The 10,009-nt window shown below is 35.6% G+C and overlaps 1 long non-coding RNA gene across 3 annotated transcripts; it reads right to left on the reverse strand.

Moving 5' to 3' along the window:
* Positions 1-2,936: 2,936 nt before the first annotated feature.
* On the reverse strand, positions 2,937-7,137 carry LOC131641381 (uncharacterized). 3 transcript variants are annotated; one of them, XR_009295502.1, is made up of 4 exons: positions 6,525-7,137; positions 5,258-5,344; positions 4,061-4,954; positions 2,937-3,981 (listed from the first exon to the last, which is right to left on the reverse strand). It is a non-coding gene; the product is annotated as an uncharacterized LOC131641381 (long non-coding RNA). The 3 variants fall into 3 exon arrangements; XR_009295501.1 differs by having other exon boundaries at positions 2,937-3,696; positions 3,778-4,954; XR_009295500.1 differs by having other exon boundaries at positions 2,937-4,954.
* Between the last annotated feature and the right edge of the window lie 2,872 nt (positions 7,138-10,009).

Raw genomic sequence — 10,009 nt, forward strand, 5'->3', positions numbered from 1 at the left:
ATGGATCATTTGAAGGTGATTGAAGCCTTTGATAGATATCCTGGAGCTTTTTAGGGTTTCCCAAATGTAATCCCTGATTATAGCCTTTGATGGGCTCAAAACCCTAGTCTGGTGACCTGGGTAAATCTGAGCTCGGATGACTGGGTGTCTAATCAATCATAGGTGAATAAAAATGAAGATTTTGGGTCCCATGATTGTATTAGAGACTAATCCTTCTATTGATTGATCCTTTGCCTGAGTTCTCTTGTTTGTGAACATCCTCGATTGAGCACCAGATGAACAAGTGACTGTTCTGAGTATTTGTTTTGATCTGATGAGAAGCCTGAAGATATGACATCTCAGGTGGGTCAAAATTAGGGTATATGACAGTAGTAGGCTACACACCCCCACACTCTAAAGTAACCAATATTTTGTGTTCTACCTTTCCATACCTCATATGGAGATATACTGGTTTTCTTTAAAGGAATTATGTTATATAAGTGGCAAGCGGATAGTAAGGCCTCACCCCACAAATTGAGTGGTAGTTCAGAATGCATCAACATGGAATTCATCATCTCTTGATATGATCGATTCTTTCTTCTGGCCAGGTCATTTTTTGTGGCGTGCGAGGTGCAGGTCATTCATGTAATATGCCATGTTCTTCACAAAATACATCAAATTCAGTAGAAAATTATTCACCGCCTGTATCACTCCTAAGGACTTTTATACTTCTACTTAATTGATTTTCCATTTCTGCTTTATAAATTTTAAAGGTATTAAAAGCATCATCTTTATTCTTTAAGAGATATATATGTGTGTATCGAGAAGAGTCGTCGATGAATTTAATAAAGTTTCTATTGACCCCACGAGTTAACATGCCGTTAAATTTGCTCAAATATTAATGTCCAATATCAAGTAGATTTGTATTTTTTTCAGCGCTTTTGAAAGGTTTCTTAATCATCTTTGATTTAATACATAATTCAGATTTTTGGAAATCATTTCTATTACATGATATCAATCCAGATTTAATTAGTCTCTTCATAGAAATAATACTAGTATGTGCTAATCTACTGTGCCATAAAGAAACAGATTCAAGCATGTAAGCGGGATTAAAAATTTCATTAATAATATTATCGGTAGTACAGAGTTTGATCATTCCCTCAGCGAGATATCCTTTTCCCACAAATACACTATTACAGGTCAAGATAAGTTTGCCCGATTCATAAACAGATTTAATACCCAGTTTTCCCAATAAATCCCTACTAACAAGATTCCTATTCATGTCGGGGACATGAAGCATATTGACAAGAGTGACTTTCTTTCTGGAAGTGAAGTTGAGTTCGACAGACCCGATTCCAACAACTTTAGATCGTACTTCATTTCCCATTTGTACTTCTTGTCCATCATTTGCCTCAGAATAGTTTTGAATGTAGCCTTGTCATAGGAGACATGTACCATAGCATATGTATCATACCACCAACCTTGAACTTTGCCTTTGATTTCCATTATTTTGCCTACTATAAAAATTATGTCATAATTTGCATGAACTGCATTGATCTCATTTTTTGACTTGTTATGCCTACAATCTCGAGCATAGTGTCCAGGTTTTCAACAAATAAGACATCTGCTTTTCGGACCCTTCTGACCGACGGAATTCTTGAACTTGTTATTAACCTTTTTTGGTCCAAGATGACTCTTCATGCCATCATGTTTCTTCTTTCCTTTGGCGGTCACATCATTGGATTTTGAAAGACCCGCCGATTTTAATTTCTCTCTTTCCTTCGATTGCTCCTCGATTCGAAGATGTTTTTGGATTTTTCTCCAAAGAGAAAGCTCAGAACTGTGCAAAAATTTCTTTCAATAGCCTTTCCACAAAGCTCGTAATTTTGCAATGATTGCATTGACTTGAAAGGTCTCAATGATGTATATTTTCACAACTTTTATTTTATTCACAAGGACTTGCAACTCGTGCATTTATGGAAGAATGAGCTTGGAGTCTATAAATTTAAAATCAAAATATTTAGAAATTAAAAATTTCTTCTTACCTTCCTCTTTGGCCTTGAATTTAAACTCGAGTGCTTTCCAAATTTTTTTAGCAGATAGATTATCTGTATAGAGGTCATAGTTACAATCAGACAATGTACTCAGAATATGTCCACGACATAGCAGTTTCTCCTCCTTACATTTCTTGCGCTCCATCTTGAGTTCTCTGTTGGTTTAGGAATCGATGTTAAGTCAGGATCTAAGACAAAGTGAACCTTCAGGGAAGTCAATAGGAACATCATCTTGTCTTTCCATCTAGTGTAGTTGGTTCCATCAAAGCGATTCAACTTGACAAGATCCTGGTTCATAACATTGATGCTTGAAACTGCAACGTTTGAAGCCATTGTGTAAATACTTTTAAGACTGTTAGAAATTTTGGTAAAGTTGAATGGATCTAGATATGAATCACGAATGAAGTCACTTTCCTTAAAAGTATTTCAAGCACTCTCTTAATTGTCTTAGAGTTTGGAAAGCAAATACCTAAGATAATCCAGCCTCTCTATCGATTCTGCATAAAATTGATGAAGAAATCGAATGCAAGGAAGAGTGTCTAGAATAATAAAGAGGATGTACGAATTGAATGAATGATTTTCATATTCTGAATAGTGTATTTATAGGTCATGTATGTATTGTTTCACATGTTTGCAACTCTTGATGAAATAACACATTTTTAACATAAGATTGCAATGGTTCGCCTATAGTTACATTATGCACCACTTCATGAAGTGTTGTATATTTTGAATTCGAAATTCAAACTTTCAGTAGCCTGGGACAAATTTAACTGCAACTTTCACTGGTGGATGTTTCGTGTAAAAACTGACCAAATTTTCCTTCAGATAGATTAAAGGCGAAAACAAATCAAAATTCCTTCAGACAGATTTGAAGACAATTTCCACTTTTATCTATGGAGCACTTTTATTCTTTTTAACTTTGTCATATTTAAACACACACATAAACATTAAATATCCATTAATTTCCAACATTTTATCTATGTTACTTTGTTTATGACTTCAATTTTCTTTATCAAATTGGTGTTTGTAACCCGGTGTAGCAGTTTGTGCTGAAATTTGGTTTAACACCAACATTTTGTCTTAGAAACTATGAAGCATAATAAATCTATGAATCGCATAATAAATCTATTCTTAGGCAAATGATTATACCATGAATATCATTCATTCAACGCATTAAGCTAATTAAACTATGAAGCAATTGGTTAAACTCCATAAAAATTATAAACTAAATGGACAAAATGATGCAAATGCAACATTTTCTTGACCGCACAACAAACCTAGCTGAAAGAACATTGCAGCTCCATCACCATTGTATCTTCCAAGACTTCAAAACTGAATCGAAACCATAATAGCATTATGTGGACTTCCAGCGTCATCAAAACAAATAAGTAGCTGAATATTCAAAAGCAATTTTCTTAGTGAATTGCTTTGATGATCCATTATAAAGCTCCACGAATTTAAATGTTTCAATCAAACGGTTCAAAGGACTATAATAACAAGTTGGATGGAAGCTACTGCTACAAATTCAACAGAGAAAATAATGAGTTATTGTCTTTGCAAAGTGTAGTAGTATAATAGTATTGATCTTAATTTGACGCTGTAAAAACATTACATAATTAGTTTGTAGAATTCTCAAACTTTCATATCTCCTTTCTCTTATTCTCTATACAATACAAAAGGAAAACATGTCAAGAACTAATTCCTCATGATCATACTGAATGGACAAGATTGACAAGAACAGAACCTCTTAAATTAAGTGTTGTAGAATTGTTCTGGCTCAAAGTTGAAGATTCCCCTCCACATAGCTCATGAGAAGAATTGAATTCATTCTCTGAACAACAACTGCTTAAGGCCTGATCCTGTGAACCAGGACGTATATTCTCTTTAGTACTTATAGAACCATATCTCATTTTCTTCTTACATTTAAAATTCCTCTTGTTCTATGAACCTATAAAATCAACAAACCATAAGAATCTCACAAAATTAAACACAAACCATAAATTGTGTAGGAAAAGGAAATGCATAACTTGAAAGAAAAAAAACACAGTAGCAGTAAGTGAAATATTTAGAAGATTCGCAGTTTGTATTTCTCTATCTCATTCGAGCTCCTAGATCTTTTTCTTGAATTTTCTCTGCTTCTTGTGTTATCATCTTGTGGTTCAGAAACTAGTATTTCTTATTCTTGTCGGGCCTGCAAATTGTTGTCAGCTAGAACTTGTTTCATCAGGGTTTTCATTTAAATGGATTAGAACATGAAAAGGGAAGTGCTGTAACTATTTGAGGATAATGTTAGAGGTTTCCCATAATTAAAGTTCCTGCAAAAATAAATGAGCTTTGACTTTCAGTCATGACCTTTACAAGAAATTGCGGATTGGTTCCTTCAAATAAAAAAGACATTTAAATAGTATTTTACTTAAAGGACATGACTATGTTGTCTGCATACTTGAAGGACAATCTCACAACAAGTGTTATCAAAAAGAGTTACTAATAATAATAATACATGAATTAACTACAACTTTCAGAAACAGTTGCATGAATTGGAAATTCTTCATGCTCATCAAGAACATCCACGTTTCCCCTCATGGCGAGCCACCTACTGAGTGGGGATCATATCTAGGTGACATACTATGGGGTGGGTTCCTAAGGAGAGCAAGTCCCATATCGCGCTATTGTGAGTTTTTACAAATATATCACTATATAGTTTTTTAATTAAAATAAAGGATATTGAAAATGAATGTGATCACTATTAACAACATTTAGATCAAGTAAGAAAACTCGCCTTTGAGAAGTTGCATCAGGCAAGATAAGCATGAGGCAAACGGCTAGCCAATGCAAACAGGGTTATTCAGCAAAATTCTTATGGATCTGTGTGCTACATAGTTGTCAACCAAATCACCTAATCTGTATTTGTTGCCTGCATACTTAAATTACAATCCCAATATGAGTTTCTTGCTAATCATATAAAACTTATGATCTTTCAGGAAAGAAAACAAGCATAGTTATTCAGTAAATGTTAGTTGTAACTTAATACAAGCTCTAGGGTACATATTTCAACAAGACTAGAGCAAATGGAAACAAACATGAAAAATAACATTATCATATACAAAAGGCAAATCTGGAAACTAATCATGAAGGGAACAAACAAAATGAAAAGTCCTTGTTAATTTCAAATTTGAGATCACATACAAGTTGAAAAGTCAGAACCAAAGGCAGAAACTTCTTACTTTAGGTGCACGGAGACCACCAAAAAGAATCATTCCAGCGATGCGAGAAAAACAGGTTGCATAATTTTGCTTGATGTTCGCTGAAATCTACAAATAATACACGTATCAACTCCCATTTTATAAAATCGTTGTAGTGAAATCTACATTCTTCAAAGTCATCAAGAACAATTACAAATCAATTATTATATCCCTAAATTGTAAGAAAAGCATAACATAAATTGCAAAATATACATGAAAAATGATAAGATAAGTAAACGAGAAGCTGGTAAGGCCAAAAATGACTGATTATAAAATCTAGTCTCCTATATTACGGAAATTCCAGAATGACTGATGGAATTGAAAATCGACACTGTCGGGCCTTTTGGATCAATTAATCTAGTCACAGATATATCTAATATGATCGGGAATTTCTCAGATTGAGGGATATATTGAAATTCTGTTAGCTGCTGGACCATATTGCCTAATCTCTTGCCATTTTGTGAAATCCGTATTGGTGTTTACAAAGGGCTTCCACACAATCCTCAAACTCAAACATTGTATATTTGTCTAATCCACCAAATGCATGGCCAATTGACAAATGCCAAGTTATAATAATAATTTAATCAAAGCAAGTGGCTTTGAAATTGCAAAGATAAGGTGGAACATATGGATCAATTCATGATTGACATCGCCCAAAGGATTAAATGTATTTGTAGTCATTACTAGGTTTGTGATTTGTGTAATTGAAGGATATTTCCCCTATGGATCATCTATGATAAATTTGATCCTCTTAACAAATTCCCAAGCTAACATTCAAAACCTTGCAACAACAAATCACAAGCAGGAAACAATCAATTGTTTGAGTTGCTAGCAGTAGAAGTGTTATGGCCTAGACAACAGTTAAATCACTCTATGAGGTAGCTTTTGTTGTTGATTATGCTCAAATTGAAATTGTAAAATAAAAACAGACATAAGTAGAGTAGGCAGCATTAAAAAGAAGGCAATTATAAATTGATTTTCCATTTATAAACTAACGCACATCATTATGCTCATCAATAAGGAGGAAAGAAAACATATGTTTAAACCAAACAATTTACATGACATCTGCCTGTAATAAAAATTAAAAAATACCATGTATTCCTTTTTTAGTATTTATTTTCTAGGGCTTGATTTATTTGGATGAACAATCACTCATACTAAATAACAAATTAAGAAAAAACATAAATACAAAATCAAACCACATAGTGTATCTAGTTATTGAATGTTTACAGCAGGTAACAAATCTTACGGCTGAGGATGAGATGGTTCTGGAATTGGAGGTTGAGTAGCTTTTGAATGTATAACATGGAAGAGCTTAGTGATACTAGTACTGATGAAATTGAAGAAACAGAACGAAGTAACCATTAGAAGGAATAGGTTGATGATATACCAATTCCAGAACTGAGGGATGAGAATCCAAAGAAGTATCTCACATCCAACAACACCAGAAATGTGGAATATTACCTTAGTAATTGGCAAGGTCATGTCAGCCATAGATGCAACGACATGACAAAAGATAGAAATAAAAAACAGTAACATAATAGGTGATGATTGCTGGAATGGATTGGTGTTTAGACCTTGATATTTAATTGCAATTGAACCCAGCTCGAAGGTAATCAGATTAGTATAAGCTTTAGGCAGACTCATTTTTGTGTTGATTGGATAGAAACAAAATAATGAATTTCAAGTGAATGTTATTGCTACCTTGGTATGTGTACAGGGAAAGAAAGGAAGAAAAGATAGTTGTGTTGTTGTATTGAGATCTTGTTGACTTGTACTGTACTATTTAACAAGACAAAAAAATGTTAAGAATAGGGGTGAGGGTTTCATGGGTTCACCCCATCCATGATGTAAGCTAAATAGATTTGTTTATTGACAACAAGTAGTTTTGTCAAACGATGAATCCATTTGTTTTTGGACCTACTAGTACTCGTGCGGATGGATCATCTAAATATGGAGTGAAGTGCGAAGATTATCAAAGTTTTAGAAAAATTAATGTAATAATATGATATTTGGGTACATTTTTTTTTTAATGTATTACATATATTTTCAAAACTATAATAGTTTAGAGGAAAAATGGAGAGAAAACATGTAGAGTATCTCCTCTCCTAAATATGGTAGTATATGTGGAGAGAATAGTTAAATAAAAATAATATATTATATTTTAAAATCTTTTTAATCCTTTCAAATATATCATTTTCTATTTTTAATCATTGTAAAATTATTGTTTAGATTCTTTTCCTACAATAAAACTTTTTTTTTTCTTTTTGCACTTTGGTTCTTAGGAGAATGGAGCCCTAATAATTTAGAACCCGTGCCCCAAACCTTCATTCTTTAGCCGAAACTCCTCGAGCCCAAGTTCTTCGTTTACAATAAAATGTTGTTTTTGATATGGTTTGACTTTAAAATATGTTGACTTGATCATTGATGAGGTGACGTGAAATTTCTACATTCTCTAATTAAAAACTAGAATAAATATATTGATCTTGGAGAGTTAGAACAGGTGGGCCAGCAACGACGGTGTGATCTTCGATGATGGTTGAGAAAAAAAAGGGTTGTACCTGCAAGACATTCTGATGCCAAAGTAAGAAAGAGAGCAAAGGTACAACAGAAAGTGGAATATTTTTGGTGAGAGATTCAATACATTACTCTCTAGGTGGAGAGGCAAATTTATAGTGTTCTCCTTAGTGTGTGAATAGGTCATGATATCTTTGCTCTGGGCGCGATTCTAAGACCCAAAATATAGGTGACGGTTGAAGTAGTCTTCGTCCATCCGAGAAGAATGAACTAGCTATTGGCGGGGACGAGAGAGTTAGCGTGCTCGAATGGTCTATTATCGTGAAAGGACCATCTTTCATGTGTGCTCGGTAAATGGGTAAAAGGAAAGGTAGCCCTAACTTGCTTAAGAGTATGGACCAAGGCTTATTGGGCCGTTTTCCACTTATGAGTGGATTGAGCCAATTCTGATAATTGGGCTAGTCCAGAACAAGAGTCCCCCAATTCGTTGCTTCTGGGCGTGGGAGTGATGACTTAAGGTTAGCTCAGGCGTGTGAAGGGGAGAAATGACGAGGAGAAAGTTATTCCGACGAGTGGAATGAAGTGATGAAGCGTTGTGTTCGGTGAATGGGGAGGTGGATAGTTAGCTGAATGTTGAAAGATGAAGCGTGTATGCTCGCCTCGAGCCTTGTGCTGCATTTAATGCGTAATGATGGCTAGTCTAGCTTCTAGGGTTTACGGTTTAATGATAATTTTTCCCCTTCTCGAGTTGGGCGTGCAGGTCATGTGAGGGCTTCAAGTGTTTATAAATACTTGGGATGCTTCATCATTTTAACCTTTACAATGTCTCTCTCTCTCTCTCTTCACTCTTCAGTTTCCTGTTTCCGTTTGTTCTTGTCGTCGTTACCGCCGTCGTGAAATCTTCAACCTTTCAAGTGTCCAAGTCTCTTTTACCTATTCCAAGTAATTTTGACTTCTTATCTCCTCTATTTCACTGCATTTCCTTCATTTTGTTTAGAAATGAATGTGGTTAGGATAGCTGAGGATGAATTTTAAACATTTTTCGGTGAAGTGTGGGTGGTTCACGGTGGCGATGTTATTTTCTTCATCGTCGCCGATGAAGGTTCAACCCGATTTCGCCGCCATATTCGTCGTGAGCGGTGTTATGAGAATAAGGCCTTTTGGATTTCAATTGAAGTTCTTCTTTTTCTAGAAAATTGTATGAATTTTTCGGTGGGACTTCAACTAGAGTCTGGAATTACTGGAGACTCCGTTCGCCATTCACGATGAAGAGTTCGGGCATCGCTCTTTGAGTTGTGACTATTGGTTCCCTCGTCAGAGACGTTAGCTGTTAGTTCTTTGAGTAAGGGTATGGGCCGAGGATGTTGTCCTCAGACCAGTTTACGCCCTTTCACTTTATTAGCGGTAAAATGATAGATTTGATTTATTTTCGAATTCACTTATTTCCTCTGCTTTTCAAGTGAGTATGGTCGAACCTATAGATGGAGTAACGCTTACTTCAACATTAGCTTCCTCGTCTACTTCTCCTCCCTTCGAGCAGGAGATCCTAGTAGAACAGTGGGTGACTGTTGACGTGCTCGGTACAGAGTCTCTCTTTGCCACGGACTGTGCTTATGTCCATACCGAGGTCGGGGGTTCGTAGGTGTTACCGTAGTCGAGAACGATTGGGGTTTGTTTGTCCCCGACGAAGAGGAGAGGATTTGCACCAAATATGAGCGTGATCGGATTCCGATGTAAGAGGTCGTATTCTGAGAAATAGGCTTTCGGTTGCCCTTCACAGACTTTCAGATTTTTGTTTTTAACCACCTGGAACTTTCCCCCAGCCAACTTCATCCGAACTCAATTTCCTTTATGAGAGCATTTGAGCTTACCTATCAGTACCTTCAGATCGAGGCAACAGTCTCGCTCCTCTTCTATTGCTTTCATGTCCAATGTCAGACCGCTAGGGGACAGTTTAGTTGGGTCTCTTTGAAGCAGTCGAAGAAGCTCTTTAAACTTTTTTCTAATTCGGTGAAGCATTTTAAGACGAGGTACTTCCTTTTTCAGCCCCAAACGAGGACGACCATGAATTCAGTCTTTTGTCGTGTGCCTTTATTATATAGGAAAGGTCGGCCAATTCTGAATGATATTGGGGATCCGAGGACGCAGCTGAAGGTTAAATTTAGGTTCCATTGGTCCGGGGATCACTTTAAGTATAGTACCGACCAGTTCATCACC

The sequence above is a fragment of the Vicia villosa genome, unplaced genomic scaffold (assembly GCF_029867415.1).
Source record: "Vicia villosa cultivar HV-30 ecotype Madison, WI unplaced genomic scaffold, Vvil1.0 ctg.003705F_1_1, whole genome shotgun sequence".
NCBI lineage: Eukaryota > Viridiplantae > Streptophyta > Magnoliopsida > Fabales > Fabaceae > Vicia > Vicia villosa.